Here is a 17,936-nt window from a genome sequence, read left to right on the forward strand (position 1 = left end):
CTTTGCCGGTTTTTCGCTGCACGAAGTGTGGCCTTTACATGGCAGTCGCTGTTGGGGCAGGGTGGTTGGCTGGGTTATTGTTGTTTAAACGACCACACTGCGGCCTCTTAGAGTCTCTGCAGCAAAGCTTGGTGCGCCTTAAACAAGAAAAAGTCACAAGAAGCACTAGAAAAATAACAGACGCGCTACAAAAATTGCGCCTTCTGTCAGCTTTCGGTTTAAGAGGTACGCTGCCAGGTACTTCCAATCGAACGTTTAGCGCCGTTACGATGCAACGGAGAAGGTGGGAAACAACGCTTGTTGTATGGCACTTCAATCAGCCCAGAAAGGCTACCTTGAAAGCATTTACCAGTCATACGTGTAACGAATAAAACTAATTATTGCCTCAAATGCTACGATCATTCATTCTATCAACTGAAGTCAATATATTAACAACTTTATTGTGTCTTTATGGGTTACCATGATGGATCTCAGTGTGAGGGATACGTTTTCTCTTGGCTTGGGTGAAAAGCATGTGCAACAAACTGTATTAGTAATAAGCTTCCTTTTCATATAATTTCGGGTACAATATTTCTTTCTGGTTTCTGTGCACGTGAAACACTTGAAGGCTCTCCCCTTGTTTTTGTGGCTGGCGGTATCTTGAAAGTAAATAAATAAATAAATAAATAAATAAATAAATAAATAAATAAATAAATAAATAAATAAATAAATAAATAAATAAATAAATAAATAAATAAATAAATAAATAAATAAATAAATAAATAAATAAATAAATAAATAAATAAATAAATAAATAAATAAATAAATCAGCGAATAAACAAATAAACAAAAATAAATGGCCATAAATCACCAGCTGTATCACTCATCTGTATGTATATTATCGACCTGACGACCCTTTTTCGGGAAATTGCTACTGCTATGTCCTATACTACCCATTCATGTCGGCACACAAATACGTCAAGCGCTTACACTGCAAAGAGGGATGACAACGCCACCAGCATTATGGCCGTAGGATAAGGCTGGTTTGAAACCTAAATTCCCCGTGCACGACCTACACCAGGATGCACGACCTACTCCTGGTGCACGACCTACACCTTCACCTACACCTGGTGCACGACTTACACCAGCCTTCGCCACAGCTACCGAATGATTGCAAGTCCTGGGAGCCTCTGCGTGCACTATCTACTATCTGTAATTTCTCTCTGCGGGCAATCTCAAACACGACGTAGAAAAAATGATCGCACGATAAATATGGTTGCTGGTAATTGCGCAGCTCTCCACGTAAATACAATAGTATATGCATTCTGTCTGTCCTTCTTTCAAAGATTCCTAAATCGTAGTACGTGGAATCCGTCTCGGTAAGGTGAAGTACAGGGTAGAATTAACCTCTACCTTTGCATTGATATAAACAGTACACGTATCCTAAAGCCCACACAATGCAAGGAGTATATATAAGCTTGTCTGTCGAGCTTAAATTGCTGGGCTGCACGAAATAATAAAACATCTTCAAATACGCTCTGAAAACAGTCAATGAACTACGGTAATCACGATGTTACGTCGGGCTAGCTGTAGATTTCGCGACTGCGTGAGGGCACTTATTGTGAATCCCCGCCATGCTTCGTGCCGCCTTTGCGAGTCGCGATGCCGAGATTTCTGCTGTTGGCTTTTGAACTTTTCTAATAAATTCCATTGCGTTTTGATTGCACCTGCTCGTCTCAAAAGGCACCGAGACCTTTCGTTTATTAGAACAACTTACGCCGCACGAACGCGTGACCATCTTAGTCCGTACTTGTGCTTTTTAGGCTTTTTAAGACGCGTCATATTACAAGACAGTGCATGGTCCTTGAGAACAAAAACTGTGTGGCCTACGGTACGCCGCCGTTGCAAAGGCCGAAATGCCTCGTCGATTACTGCGCGCATTGAAATGTTTCGTGATGGTGACTACCAACTGCTTCATAACTTGCTTCTCTGCAAAAGCGATAGGGCCGAGATAAATAATTTTGTAATAAGAAAACGAGAACTGCTGCTCGCCACAGCCTTTCATTATCTATGCCTGTCCACGATATCTTTCCAAAAATTTTACCATCTTCCCGTAGGGGAACCCTGAGTAGTATGCGAAGCAGCCATGGGGTCGACTCAAGTTCCCATTAGTTTTCAGTTCGATCGCGGCGTTGCGGGAGAAGAATGAGCGAAGCGGAGCGCGCGCGCGCGTCATTCATACCGCGGAGCTACACTGGCGCCCTTAGCGGAGTATGCAGCGGCTACCGTCGCGCCTCTAACCCTAAGCTGCTTCGTATTATCGCGCGCGGAGCCGCAGGTGTTGCCATTCGTTGCGTAATCCCGGAGAGGAGAGGAGCTTCGTAGAGGAGAGGAGGAATGCCGGGGAGGAGAGGAAATGAGACAAGGAGAGGAGAGGAGTGGGAGAAGGGTGCGCATGCGCAGTGGGGGTGTGGACGCCGCACAACGGGACGCACAACGGCGGAGAGAACAGGCGCGGCCATAAGCTGCTCCGCATAAAAACTCCGCTGATTGTAGTTGCTACTGCCCGGTGAAATGCCAGTAGAGCGAGGCATGTTACACCGAAATTCATCCAAAGTGCCTACGGCAGCGTGTGTTGCCTTCTCTTCAAATTGACGCATTGATCTTCCAGCCGGAGTGGTTATAGTGAAACTTCGTTTCATGTAGAAGCGATGTCCTCATTGCATTATCCAGTAACGCGTGACCGAAACTTATTGGATAATTAGCGAAACTTGCGCCCTGCCACCAATCGCAGCCAGCGGGGCTTTGTCCACACTTCTGACAAAAGGCTCGTTAGAAAAGAATGGAAACATGCGCGTCTTTGACACGCGATAACCCTTTCAATTCCAAGATTAGTCCTGCTGTTTGCTCACAATTAGCGACTGTGGGCGCTCTATGGCTCCAACATCCTGTCAGCTTAACAACACATCTTGTATCTACAGGGCGGTCTCTAGCCCCAAAGGTGTTTGTAGGCGCCACTGATTAGCAGTTTCTAAACGCGACCAGTTTTACTGTGTGATTGCTTCACAGAAACGCCTCTCACCTTGTAGAACCATACCCCCGTATTCTCAATACCTCTCCACTCGAGTCTCCAGTGAGGAGATCATTGAAAGCGATTTTTGCGTTGTTACGAATCAGTGCGGCGCTACCCTGCACGCGCGTGCTACAAGTCGGTGTAGTGTGGCGAACCACCTGTGCTTTGCAAAACGTTCGCCTTCCTCGAACACGCTACTACATGCGCCTGCTGCACGGAGCCCTGTGAGGGTGACTCAAGCCATTGCAGTTCCAAAATACAAAAATCAACTGTTCACGCTGAGACATGCTCCTGCGAAGCGGATTCCGCTCGCGGAGATCTGCTCTCCCCCCGTACTCAGACGCAACGAGCGCCGCTATTGCAGGCTCTTCCGAACCCGGGAAAGAGTGTTCATGTGTGTCTGTAACATATTCGTGCAATGTGCAAAGCCCTAGGAAAGCTGTTTGACCTTTAGCGCGACGGGAACAAATGCGTGGTTCCTCCCACAACAGAACGAGATCATCTCTCGCTCGGCAGTAAACCAGTTAAGTTTTGCCTTCGGCTTTTTGTAGTCATCTCCAAGTCAGCAACTTTTCCTGGCCGCTCGTCGCCACGCTACCACTATATGACGCAGGCCACGGAGCCCGGTTCGGTGATGCCTTCGCGAATGTCATCATCATCATCATCATCGTCGTCGTCGTCGTCAACAACATCATCATCATCATCATCATCATCATCACCAGCCTATCACGCCCACTGCAGGGCACACGCCTCTCCCATAGATTTTCAATTACCCCGGTCCTATCCTAACTCAAACCAACATATCCTCGGAAGCTTCTTCACCTCATCTGCCCACCAAACTTTCTGTCGCCCCCTGTTACGCTTGCTTTCTTTAGGGATCTACTCTGTTACCCTAATAACCAATGGTTATCGTGCCTTCGCATTACATTCCCCGCCCCCGCGCATTTTTTTTAGTCCAATATAACAGCACGTAAGGCATTGTGTGATGCTCCACTCAGCCGACTCGATTGAACACACGGAGTGGAGGACCGACTAAGAGAACCGCCATTAGGTTTTTACGTAAATACAAGAGGGCCTCACCGTGAGGCTGCGTTGTCCATGGGGAAGGTTCAACCACCGCAAGGGCAGTGCTGCCGGGCTTGGATCTGTGAAGCACAGGGGGCGACTCTTCAAACGTGTCCTCTGCAAGTAAAAGCCGCATGAATATTATACTTTAGTACGTATGACCTGCACAAAACGTGGTTTACAGTCAATACCCTTTCCGTATTGAAAAATACCTTTCGCCGGGGAATCCACCGCAGGACTGAAGGTATATTTTGGGTATACATTTATTTCAGTTATCTCGTATAGGATGCTAACATATTGCAGCGAAAGCTGTTGGCAAAAATCTCTGTTGAACATAGCTGTTTCTTGGGCCAGAAGTAGAAACACATTGAGGCGAAACTAGCTTTACATCCAAACCCAACGATGCCTGCTCACACAAAAGAGCACGTGACTTGGAAGTTCCCGTCGATGATTGGGCAACATCGGTCTATACAAAACGAGATCTCGTTGAGTCGTGTAAGAGGTGATGCCAAGAAACAAATTGCCGCGAAAATTGCATTATAACAACCGCTAACATTACAGCAAAGCAAACGATGCCCTCTGGGGCTGAAGAAGAGAAGTAATTGTCCCCCCCACCATGCGTTGCAAACAAACATGACACTGTACCTAATATGAACCTATAGAGTTGCCAAAAGAGGCTATATGGTCACATGACGGAAACGTTTCTATTGTACCGGAATAAGTGAGCCAAAACTTTAAAAAAAGGTCTAAAAAAAACGGCCTGAGGGGGCGTCCCAACCGTATTTCGCCTCACCGGAAAAAAAACGTCATTGGGTCGCAACGTAGGACAGGTGATGCACCAAGAAGCAATGATATCACATTCCGTGAATTGATTACACACAATGTCACTGCAGGGAGGTGAAGCAGCTGTGAGATCGGAAATGGTACGTAAAATTGTAGTCGACAGAGACGAACGGCCCCCGCAGACTGAACACGAATGACGAAGAGGGTGACCATGACTGAAGCCAGTGCCACAAAGTGATTGGGTTGTGCTCCAGCACAAAACTAATAGTGATGAGCAGTGGGAGACCGCCCCGCTCAGCTCAGACCCGCCGGATCAAGTCTCTGCAAACCAGCTAGCCAGAGACGCCGCAAGGGCCAGAGGGCTCCTGGCCGAGGCCGCATAGGCGCCCTCCAGAACATGGCGAAACAAAAATTCTTTTTTTTCTCTTTCTCTCAGTCTTTTTCTCTCTCTAAGCGCTTTTTCGACTGTACCTGATCGCCCCGTACACAGCGCGCATGTTACGGAAGCCTGTTTAAGCTTTTTTCACGTGCATGCAGCTTCGCACGACACAGCTACGCGTTGCAGTTTTCTCATCGCGTTACCTTAAAAGGGACCGACATTTCGTAACCTGAATATGTCAATTTTGTCCATTGGCTGAATTTTCAGCGTAGATGTGGTAACTTTGATCCCCCCTCCCTCCTACCTGCCCTATAGCCGAAATTCGCAAGCTGCGTGAGCTGCTTCAGCTTACCGCGCTGTTTCGGGTTCCCACGGTAAGAAACTTGCAACGCGTTGCTCTTTGTGGAATGTCGCATGCATGAGCAAAAACTGTAGAAACGACCCGTAAAGCACTATGTATTCGAAGACATCAGGCAAAAAACAACAGTAGTTAACGTTTTCTGCGCATCACGGGCTGCCAGCCTCCGTAAGCATACCGAGAGCATTATCTCACACCCTTTGCCTGCGGCTTCCTGCCGCCAAAGGATGGTACAGCGGATGTTAAAGGAAGACCCGGTGAGTTGGGCTCCTCACCTGTGAGACCCTAGGAAGAGGAATGTAATAGAATGCGCTCACTCCTAACATGGTCTACATGTGACAGTATGCTCGCAAACAAAGGTACTGCGTTTACTAAGACAACTTCTGAGACTGGGTCATACTTGCTGAGCTTGTTGTAAGTAAACCCTATTTGCAGATTTTTGGAGGCACACAAGAATGAGCGGGAATTTTCGTCTGTATTTTATGTAGTGACCTGATTTGCGCAGGTGCATGGCGTTATGTTTGTGACAGTTCCAGCTGAGAGAGAAGTGTAAAGGCTCCCACACGTTTGCTTCTGGAGCCCGTAAATTAAGCTCGGTTTCTAATAAACTCGAAAAAACATACAGCTTATTGATAAGGGTCGCAAAACTGGAAATTAGAGATGCCTTCTGGGAACGAAATACCAGTCTAAAGATATAATGTAATGGCGGCAAATGCGGCAAGAAGAACAAGTGGCGAACACGAACGCCAATTTGAACAGGTGTTTAGAAACATGGCGGCGATCGAGTGAAGGCGACGAAAGGCGCTCGGCGCTTCGTGGTGCGGGTCTTGTCGTTTTTAAGTGGGAGGAAAACGGCAAAAAGAAATTACTGCCTAAATTATTTATTCCTATGCCAACAACACATCGTTGGTCGCCTAACAGACGTAGAAAGACCTTAAAAACGTGTAATTTTTCAAGTACAACAAAAGTATATTCACCCTTAAGCGTTGCTTCAGTGCAAAGCAGCAGTGTTCGATAAAGAGATAAGTTCGACCTACGTCAACGATTTCCCGTAGTGTTAAAGGCACCCTGCAACACTTCTTTCAACTGTTTTTTAAATCTTAAATGCTTGCAGAATGTAGTGTCCTAATACACCCTGTACTTAGATTAGGGTGTCGCAAAGTACCTCAGCCAGAAATTACTGGTTTACGCCCATGAGATAACTTGTAAACTAGCTCAAAATATTTTCACTCTTTCACAATCTTGACATTCCTCGACTCTTCGAATTACGTCACTAAGGCCATGTGGCGGCTGTTGGCCCGTTTATTTTTTTTTTTCAGTTGCAGTAATGAACGGTTTTTCATCGCAACTTAAAAAAAGCCCTGCACAAAAACAAAGCAGAAATGGAAGGCGTATCTGGTGCGACGAGCAAATCATGCAGTGCCACTGCGTGCGGGCGATAACTTTAGCTTTTGCCGTACTTCCGGACGCCAAGGAAAGAGTGAAAGCGCATATAGAAAGTGTCAGGGTCCCTTCAATCAGTCCAGATCACTCCCTAACGGCGTATGTTGTAGCCCACGCAACGATGTGGTGCGGAAATCCCCGAAATCTGATTCTGAATTTGTCGTTTATGCAAATATAGACTTTAGGGTCCCAATACACTGATACACAATCAACATAAGTTCGTGCGTGAAGTTACTTTGCTGAGTAGCGCATACAGCCATCTGAGATCAAGGCAAGGACGTTTCAAAGCGACGCACTCAGAAAGTGTCAACTGTGCGGGAAGTGCATCTGTAGGTCATTAACGGTAGACGTGGCGTCATCAGTGAAGGAGAAATAGCAGAAAACAACGCCAGATTAGTGTTAGAGTTGGAATGAATAATTGTTTCCAGTTCTGATTATGATGTCCCGCGCTCTTTGTGTAGAGTGCAAAGAGATGTTCGCTGGAACGAGGCACACGATTTGCATTATCCTCAGCCGTTTGATATCTGCGACAGGACAATTATCTCTCAGAGACTTCGAACCAAGCTATCTTTCTAGGACCTCATTTAAGGCAATTGCACCTGCGAATAAAATGTCCCCCCCCGCAAAAGATTTTGAACTCACCAGATTTAGCGTTGGGCGAAGGTTTGTCATGCCCCCGAAGATCGCACAGGGCGTAACGTTGAAACTCCGATATGTGGCGCTCAAAGTCTGGTATAGCCATAGGTTCGAACGCCGAGGGAGGTGGGCTGTACCTCGGCGAACTCGAGTCGACATCCGTGTCACTCCCTCCGCCCAGCGGACTGTCGCGCAACGGCATCCTATAACAGCAGACAAAGGCCTGACAAATTGGTATCAACTACGAATCGCCACAAGCCTAACCTTGCACCATTGTGACCGCGCAGTAACCAGAGTACAGGTTCCTCCTTCGAAATATTGTTGAATGAATTTACTGGTCTGGTAAAATTAGATTGTTACCTCTAGAAACATTTTTGTATAATTCTGTTTCATAGTTTTTATACTGTGGTGTAGAAAAACTACTCCTCTCTGATTGCAGAGTTCCGCAACAAGTTTACACACCTTGCGTTTGCAGAAAAATGAATTATTACACTGTTTTGTCGTGAATTTGGGAGTTGGAATGTGCTGCATCCGGAATGCTGAGCGTTATCACTGCATAAAAAAGACTACTTTTTTATCCCTTTTATCCCTTTAATGCTTCAATACTGAATCAGAAACTGCAGGGCGACTGACCATGTTCTATACGGTTTCTCGCCTGATAAGTACGTACTGTGACGTAAGCTGGCATCTGGGCTGAAGTTTTAAAGACCAAGCACCCACTTGAGGAATAACAAAAAATCTAGCTGACTTGTTTTTATTTCTTCTTGCTGCAGCAATGATCAAGTTAAATCTCTGAAGATTAGATTGCTTCACGGAAAACTTCACTTGGGCAGGCCTTCTGGAGACGACATGCTCTAATGCTCACCCAGTTCACCCAGTCCACGCAGTAAGAGTGATTTTTACAGCGACACAGGGAAGCACTCGTTTGGCTGAATGTTACGGATAGGGCGATGAAAGGGCGGGGCAGTGCAACAGGTCCAGGTGCGCCCATGCACGCCTCTAAGAATGGTTTGCCTTGCAAAGATGGCAAGTAGACGTCAAAGACGATCAACTCACCTGGGAGACTCGGCGGTAGGCGTAGAGTCACCTTGGCCACTACTGGCTTGATCGATTTCGCCACCTACGGGTGGAGTAGAATTTCTCAAATATTTTCGAATCTTTGACCCAATACTGGTCACAGCGTTAGGAAAAGATCATATGGCTCTCTGCATATTGCCAATGAATTCAAACGAAAACAGAACAAGTCTTCTGCATTGAAGGCCCGCCGAAGAGCTAGACAAGAATTGGGGTAGTGTGTCAAAAACGCCGAGCTACAAAGCGCTGAATTTATTTGTTTTCTCGTCCGCCATTACGGCTTCCTGCACGGGGTGGCCATTTCGTGTAGCTTCTTTTTTTCTTGTCAAGGTGTTCAGCGCGCAGTCTGTTTTGTTCGTTTGCGTTTTGCTCTGTCCTCACAACACAAGAAGGTGCTGGGCGCGTGATCAGCGGGCCCGTGGCGCTTACGAACATGCCAGTATCGGCGATACCACAGGAAACGAGGAAGAAGGCTCCATCTTTAAACTAGCGCAACCAACGGCGTTTCCCGCAGTCGGCGCGTAGGGATTTAAGGGAAGCACGGCATGCCAGCAGAGGGATATATTGGAGACGCAGTACATTTAGTCCGCCGGGCGGTGAGGGGTAGGGGGGTGGGGGTAAGTTTCTAGCAGAACTCTGGTCGGTAGGCTTGCGAGGCTAACCGAATCGAGTAGACTCGTAAATTCGTTTCGCGGTGACTTGTCCGTCTTCCTAGGTCCTAAATATAGACGACCAACGGTCATTGCTACCCGCACTCCTCGGTCCCGGGCGCGTGGGCCAGCGGCCCGGCGAAGCCGATGCGTGCTAGCGAGGATGCATAGTGGGTTGTTTTTTCAGAGCCACAGGGTTAGCGGTGACGAGTTTACTGTCGTCGGTCCCGCGAATCATTCAGTGTAGGAGAGCCTCTATCCCGTGTTTGGTTAGAGCTCCGAGGGGAACAGTTGGGAATTTCAGAGTGCTTGAGTTAGCTGTCGCTTTGGTGGGGCAAGTAATTGACGGCCACGTAGAAATCCAGCCACTATTTGTTGATGATTTTGTTACTGTAGTGGGCAGCCCTCCTGTCATGTTGAGTACAAAGAGTCCCCTAATGCTCCTCTGTTTACGTGATCTCCACTCGGGGAGTAGACAGCCGTATTTGACCGTTGTAGAAGCTCCGAGTTGAGCTTCTTTAGTACTTACTTGGTTTACTTGTGCCTCCTTTTTTGTACGCGCGCGCGTGCGTGCGTGCGTGCGTGCGTGCGCGTGTGTGTGTGTGTGCGTGTGTGCGTGCGTGTGTGCGTGCGTGCGTGTGTGCGTGCGTGCGTGTGCGTGTGCGTGTGCGCGTGCGCGCGCTTGTGCGTGTGCGTGTGTGTGTGCGTGTGCGTGTGCGTGTGTGTGTGTGTGTGTGTGTGTGTGCGTGCGCGCGTGCGCGTGTGCGTGTGTGTGTGTGTGTGCATGTGTGCGTGTGCGTGTGTGTGTGCGTGTGCGTGTGTGCGTGTGTGCGTGTGTGCGCGTGTGCGTGTGTGCGTGCGTGCGTGTGCGTGTGCGTGTGCGTGTGTGTGTGTGTGTGACCGTCAGTTTTAGCACGCGTGATGTTGCTTTTTTTCGCGATACATCAAAGTGTGTGTGTAACCGCCAAGGACACTGTGTAACATAAGTGTTGTTTGCTGTGCTTGTTTTCCAAGCCTGTTCATTAGCGGCTTTGTTCACACAACCTCGAAACATCTGCTCCACTATGATGATGATGATGATGGTCTAATGTTTATGGGGCAAGGCCAACTGGGGCAAAAAGAGCTAAATCACTGGTTATGTATGAGGGGTGAAGATGTAAACACTAAAATCGCTCAGTAAAAACGAGAGCAAAATCAGTTGAAGACAATGGTGGTGGCTGGTGTATAGGACCAATTCTGATTATGCATGATAGGAAATCAGCTTAAAAACTTAACACCCGACAAATACTTAAAAACACGTTTAGCGGGATCCCAAATCATCACGCCTAAAACAACGATGGGTGGAGTGGAATGTGTTGTCTGTAGAGTTAGGCAGTGTGTTTGTGTCGTGTTGTGTCGAGTTCCTTGCATTGAATGAGTATCTAAACTACGGATAGGGCCTCTCCGCACCAGCTCCACAGGAACATCTGCGCTCTTACGTGCCCACCAACCTTGCAAATGTAAATACCTGCGGCCGTGCCCAAGCGGAGAAGGGGTTTTTACAAGGACGTAATACAAAAATGCATTGCCCAGAAGTTTGCGCTGGAGAATCAGAGAAAAATACGATACAGTGCCTTCGCCTCCAGAAATCCTTTATCGAATTTTCTAAATGTTAGAACTTTTTCACAGAACTGTATGCCTCGTGCGGGCAGAAATCTGTCCATGCGCTGGACAATCATTATATATGTTAACTCTACCATACCCTTTATATCCCTTTATATACCTTATGCTGCCAACAAACCTTCCGTACAACGTTCTTAGTGAAGCAACAATGATAAATTTACCTTTCTTTGTGATGGCGGTAGCGCTGGTACCCTACAACAAAACACAAATAGGTGCGTAAGAACACTAAAAGTGGCTTTTAAAATAGCGAGTGGTATTTTCTTATTTCACAAAATTTATTTAACACAAAAAACACGTAAAAAAAATCTCAATAGTCTAAGAAAGCATGCGCGTAGAGAACTCCCCTGTTGAGCTTTAGACAGTTTCTTCGGTAGCTTACATTAATGAATAAATTGTACAACGACACCTTAGCACTTCCTATGGGTACTCACTGCGAAAGCCTTAATGCTTAATTGAACGCTTAAGACGCTTTGCTGCTACCTCGCGTTCTCGAAAGGCATCTTCGTCTTGCAACTGAAGCGATTTTCTCCGCGATCCGCTTCACCCCCTATGCTTTCGACAAGCTTCGATCTGTCTCCTAGCGTGTTCCGCTGCTGCTTGGTCCGGCCGTCGTGAATTGGGAGAGTTGACTGTGACGATGGGGTATTTCGCTGGTGTATTGACTCGTTTGACTGCGTTCTTCTCTTTATTTATTTATTTAAAATTCCTTACAGGCCCCTTTACAGGGCATTGAGTAAGGGGGTAATTGGTGAAGATTATACAAAATTGCCTTGCCTTGCCTTGCTTTATTGCCTTGCTTTATCTCCGGCGCAATTGTGTGGTGGGTCCCTTTTGCGCCACTGTACGGTTTGGACTCGCGCTATGGAATGCCTCGCGCTGTGGAAGGCTTCAAATACGCGTGTTCTAGGAGCCATCGCTGATCCCGATTCGAACACTGGTATTTTAGTCTAATGGGTCGTTTATGTTTCTCGGAATTATGCAAAACTTTCATGCTTCATTTAGGGAAGCATGAAGGCGAATTGAATTTTTGGTCACACGCACAGAGAAAGTGACAAACATATATCTACGCACAACAAGTTACTTTACTACACCACTGATTCGTCTGCTGGCAGTGGTGTTGCCAGAAATATTTTTAGGGGTGTGCTATACGCCGCCGATAAAAAGAAAACAAAAACGAACCTGCGCCTCCGCCTCTACTCCACCCCTCAAAATTTTAAGACATTTTTCGGCTGCAATTACCCGCCATTCTTCTTATTTTTCCTTTTACATTATAGTGTATAGATTCGCTGCGCAAATTTCATTGGCGAAAAGAAGGCCAAAGGAATAGGGCGGGAGGGGTGCGGCTGTTCTGACCCCAAACTTCTCCTCACTGCCGGCTACGCCCCTGCGTCCTGGCAATCTAAAGCAGAATTGTTCCAGTATCAGCGTTAAGTAAACGCTTAATGACTCACCAACCACATCTAATTTAACCCGCTAATAGAGCAGGCACGTTGTTAGAGCCCTTATAAATTGGCATGTTTATAAGGAAAAGATTGAGCCGTGTTGCTTTGTTGAAGCTTGTTTCTTTAACAGTAAGCATTGAAGCACGGTACTTTCCATAGTTGTCGATACTCAGACGTCAAAAACAGGGAAAACATAAGTCGAAATACACAAAAACAGCAAGCACTCTGCATCAGCTAAGATGTTTTGTAATGCCAGCTATGTACAATACTTTATATGTACAATACTATGTACGATACTATGTACAATACTATGTACAATACGTTCCACGCAATCAGTACAATAGCGACGAATCCTAATAGTTTACCGTCATATTTCAAGCGACTTCCTACTCGGCTAACTGCACAAACCCCACCAAGGAAACGAATAGCGTGCAATCAGGGCGCTCGCACGCCCGAAATTTGCAACATACGTTGCGTTGGCGGGACCATTTGTCAGCAAAACGAACGCTCAATTCTACCTCTTAGAAACAAGCGATTGGCTTTCGTTGGGAATATTCGAGTAAGAAGAGGCGGCTATTGGTAGCCGCCGCCTACTATCACCATCATAGAAAGATAGCAGTTTTTTCCCCGCAATTAAAGAATCATCAGTCGCATCCCGCAAAGCGTGCCTCGGTTTCTTCGGCACATTTCTACCGGTACTCTCGGTTTGTTACGCGGTAATTTATATTGCAGCAACTCCTGCGGTGCAGTTTGAACTTCCCACTGTGTCCATAGCGGTGCACCTTTCTGTTCGGCCGTTAGGTGTGGCTCAAAGGGAAGGAAGGGGAAGAGGAGCGCGCTCCGAAGGGGGAGAAAGAGGAAGACGGCCGCCGAACGGTTGAGGCTCGCAGAAGCTCATTGCTTGTGGGCACAAGTTCGCCTTCTTAAATAAACGGCGTTTACGATTTACTTGTAATAATCATTACAATACCCGGCCCTTTACGAGAAAGAAAACAAATATTTGGGAATCATCCCGACGTAACAGCGCTCTCTGCATCTCAAATAATGATGGCGTGGTTAAAGCAAATGCAGTGATGATGCTTCAAGGTTAATTATGCTAGCGGCATAAAAGAAATCGCGATAAATTAACACCAAACCTCTTAAACCTTGTGCGTTCTGTAGAGGTAAATGCGCTAGAATAAAAAGAACACTGTTTCACGATTTCAGGAGGCACATGAGGTGTCAGAACTATTTTTGGTAGCTTTGCAAGCGTTACCTCCCGTAGACGACTTGAGCAATGGCGCTTACCGGATTCTCAATTTCAGTCCTGCTCCATGTATGTTTGGGGCTCCGTGCACTCTGAAGCGATGCAGCACTATCAGGAAGTTGAGTCCGAGGCTGTAAAAAGTCCAATTGTTGTCTGACCTCAAAGGAAAGAAAGTTCAACGCCGCTGGGGCGATGAATGGCTGGGGTCTTGTGCAACTGATAACGAAGTCACAAGTTCGACTACCGGCTGCGAACGCAGTTTTTCTCATTGCTCAGTACAAATTCCCGTTTATTTCCCCTACACAAAAACATTCCCCCTAAAATATCCCCAGTAGGATATTTTCCAGATAGTGTATACATTATTCCAGATAATGTATATATCACCAGATAATGTATAAATTATCTGGTGGGGACCACCGCAGCGCCCCTCCTAGCACAGTTGCTGTCCCGGCACGTTAAACTCCAACGTTAATATTTTACTATGTCATTCCTGTAGTATCGGGTTTTCAGATCCGGGCATTTCGTTGGTCTTCTAACAGGGGGCGGGCGGTGACTCGGCTATAAAAGGCGTCGCCATCTTCAGTAAACCCTCTGTTGGATACTGATTGCTGATTATGAGATTTTAACGCGCCGACGCTACACAGGCGATGAGGCGCTCCGTAGTGGAGCGCTCCGGATTAATTTTGTCCCAACGGGGATCTTTAACATGCGTAGAAATCTCGAACACACAAGCGTTTTCGCTTTTCGCATTCATCAGAGAAGCGCTCTCTTGGATTCCACCTCAACGTGAGCGTTGTTTCTCTGTAGTGCCCAATGCTACACCTTTCCTATGGCGGGGCTGGTTGTAGAAACCACGAAGAAACGTAATCAGGGAAATTCACTGCTCCATCCATAGAGGTCGTATATGTGTGGTCGTGCCAACAAAGCGATGTTGTAAGTCCTAAGTGATGTCTAAGTATGTTATCAATAGGCATTTGTGCTACAATATGCGCGCAGCACTAATTGTTTATGCACAGAGCCAACATAAGCGATGCATTTCATTTCGAATGTCTCGTTATGGACTTCAACGCTCCTTACAAGGAGGCACTGGACGATTGCAGAATGTGGTGCGTCACTTTCATTATCTCTGCCAACCGGCTGCGGGTTTCTTGTATTAGCGGGTTGTAACTTTTCGTACCGAAATTTCATAATTTCGAGCAAGCATTACGTTCACACCGTTTCATAGTTCGGTTCCACTTGCGTAGGGGCCGGGTGTGGCATTTTAAAACCAGCATACCACTTTGTATTCCTGAGGGAACTCACTAAACAAGCAACGCTTCAGACATTACCTGCCCGAGCATTTCGGATAATTAGACTGTAGGTAGTCATGAAAATTCGGCCAGTTGAGCGAAGAACCGTGCGAAAAATGCTCTGCCGGTTACTATATTTCCTGATTCAAGAACAGCAGTGCTAAACTACGCTCAAAACAGGGTGTGCAGTGTCGCGGCGCGTGTCCTCCGTACAGCAGGAGTGCGTGACAGTGCGGTGTGTGTGAAGTGGTTCCCGGCACATATGGGCCCCAGTGTATCCCGCCGGGGCAATGACAACCACATCGAGACGGCCCATGCCGCCGCGCGAGGACTGGCCGACCGCGCGGTGGCTAGCGGTGTCGAAATCTCGGAGTGGCAAGCCCCAGAAGGTAACAAGGACCCCCTGACCACCTACGACGAAGTGCTACAGCGGTACCGATTCAACAGGAGGACTATGCCGCCCCCGCATCCGGGACTTACCCGAGCGGAGGCGGTGCTATATAGACAGCTGCAAACTGATTCAATACTGACTCCAGTGCTAGCCAGACATGTGTGCCCGGAGTTATATGAAAGTGACATTTGTAGACTGTGCGAATGGGAGCGAGCCACTACGGCTCATCTCCTCTGGAACTGTCAACTACGACCGCGTGAGGCCAGCGAGACCACTACGCTCCCACCGCAGTACAATGCGGCGAAGAAGGGCAAGGACTATAACACCCAGCTACAGGCCGTCCAGCAGGTTGCGGCGGCCCTCGAACGGCAGCGGCCGGAGTGCGACGCGGGGAAGGGGGTACGATCCTCCCGACTTCGTAGAGCGCGCCCGGGAGCGGCTCAAGAGGTGCTATCGTAACGACGTCGCGGCCGCGTCACGGCACCTGGGCCCCTGTTATGGGCGCCCCACCGTCTGCAGGCCCAAATAAAGTTTATTCTCTCTCTCTCTCCTAATGCAAAATTTGTACGCAGAGCGGTCACGGCGCATATCTGCTGCGTCTCAGCAAGTGATCGCCTGATCAGTGAACCCAAGGAAGCGCGTGCTACACTGCTGTTATCTCGCAGCACGTCGCCGCCGGCGTTTGAGCCTCCCCCGCAAGTGTCACGTGGTTCGGACTAGCGCCGAACGAAATAGCGTCTAGGGAAAGTTACAGGGTCTTTGGGGCGTCGCATGAAACAAGAGTGAAAGGAGGCAGTGAGAGAAATGACGCCATAGCCGCGTGTGCCGCCTCCTCCTGCCCTTAGCCTGACCCTCCTCATCGTATTTCTTTCAGCCGTGGCTGCTTCGTTCGCTCACTCGGTTACGCGGCCATAGACGGACGCCGCTACAACAAAACCAGCAGCCAAAGGGATGCACCCGAAAAATAACTACAGGGTGACAGAATCGCCCACGGTCACCGCGCTGTGCATCGTCCAGGATGCACCAACTGGCTAGGCTACCTTCGGCGTTGACGTGAGTTAGTCAGCGCTTTATACGCAACAGTCAGTTTTGCATCTCGCGTTGGAATTGAAAGACAAAATTGTGGAGTGGCGAGTCACACACGCGGAAGGCAATAAAGAGCTCGACTTTACCATTCTGCTGTTACGACGGCGCTCGTTTTTTCAGGAGAAGTGCACGGGAACACTTCGTATCAAGGCCACACCGAGAAAAATGTTAGTCTGCCGGGAGCTGCAGGCGCACCACACTGTTGATGGGTGCGAACAAGATGATGATGACGATGATAGTGCTGATGATGGCCACAATGGTGCTGTCGATGGGGCTTGGTCAACGCTTGAGTGAGGGCGGCAAAAAAACCTTTTTCTCGCGAAAAATTGCTCCTTTTTGTGCCGAACGCGTCACGTCAGATTTGCAGATTCGACGCAAAAGAATTAGTCGTTCCCAGACAGAGAGAGAGAAAAATCTTTGTTAGGCAGGCGAGGTCAGTCAGGTTAGCCGCGCGACTTGCTTCCCCAGATGAGGGCACGAAGTTAGGGGCATCAATCCCACATCGCGGTCTGGCAGTTGCTCGAGATGAGCCCAGCGAAAGGGCGACTGGCTGTGTGGACCCCTTCCTACGTCGCCTTCCACAATACCTGGTGCCATGAAACCCGGGACTTGACGCGGCACAGACGCCGACGTACACTAGGGTCGAGATTCCTTTTAATCCATATGACTCGGGAAGCCTCGTTCTGGAACACTGTTCGTCGCTTGCACTCGTGGGGAAACCACGTGGTCTCCTGGCTTCTCCGATACCTCAGCCGTACACAGACTCCGCCACCAATCGTGGTGCGGTTCGGAACGCTATAACGAAAGGAATTGCCGCCATCGAGATTATGCTGCTGAATCCGGCCCCGCCTTCCGTTGCTCTCCACGGGTCCATGAACCTCATCAACATGAAGTGAGATGAGATGAAAGCCCTTGAGAAAGGCCCCTGAAACGAAGACTTCGACTCAGATTTGGCTGCCCCTGGGAGTACGACGCAAAGGTGATAGATATTCGTACGCGCGTCGAGTTGGTAACTAGGTGCGCGGCTCCTTCCAGCCAAATCGCTGGGGATCCTGGAACGGGAGATGGTCCGAACGAAGCCTCGCACGCAAACCTGTATCCACCGGCTGTCCCTCCCGTTGTGCCCAGCCCAAGCCTCGCCGCGCTGTCCAAGCTGCACATCCCTAGATTTTCGGGATGACCATTTCGACGCAACAACTGACTGCAATGTGACCTTGCCTCCAATCAAGAATTTGAAGTACCTGGCGTCCTACTTTACTGGCCAGGCAAATACGGCGATCGAAGGTATATGACTCTTGGAGGTTAACTGCGATGTGGCTATAAGCACCCTCGCCCCCTTATTGGCCGTACCTACATGTTCGTCGAGGACCACATCGACAG

At 48.1% G+C, this 17,936-nt stretch overlaps 1 long non-coding RNA gene across 1 annotated transcript; it reads right to left on the reverse strand.

The window, feature by feature from the left end:
* Positions 1 to 8,775: 8,775 nt before the first annotated feature.
* On the reverse strand, positions 8,776 to 13,923 carry LOC144153795 (uncharacterized). The gene is made up of 3 exons (XR_013319381.1): positions 13,832 to 13,923; positions 11,264 to 11,294; positions 8,776 to 8,836 (listed from the first exon to the last, which is right to left on the reverse strand). It is a non-coding gene; the product is annotated as an uncharacterized LOC144153795 (long non-coding RNA).
* Between the last annotated feature and the right edge of the window lie 4,013 nt (positions 13,924 to 17,936).

This window comes from Haemaphysalis longicornis, unplaced genomic scaffold (assembly GCF_048455015.1).
Source record: "Haemaphysalis longicornis isolate Haplotype H1 unplaced genomic scaffold, Haemaphysalis longicornis Haplotype H1 scaffold_9, whole genome shotgun sequence".
Lineage (NCBI taxonomy): Eukaryota > Metazoa > Arthropoda > Arachnida > Ixodida > Ixodidae > Haemaphysalis > Haemaphysalis longicornis.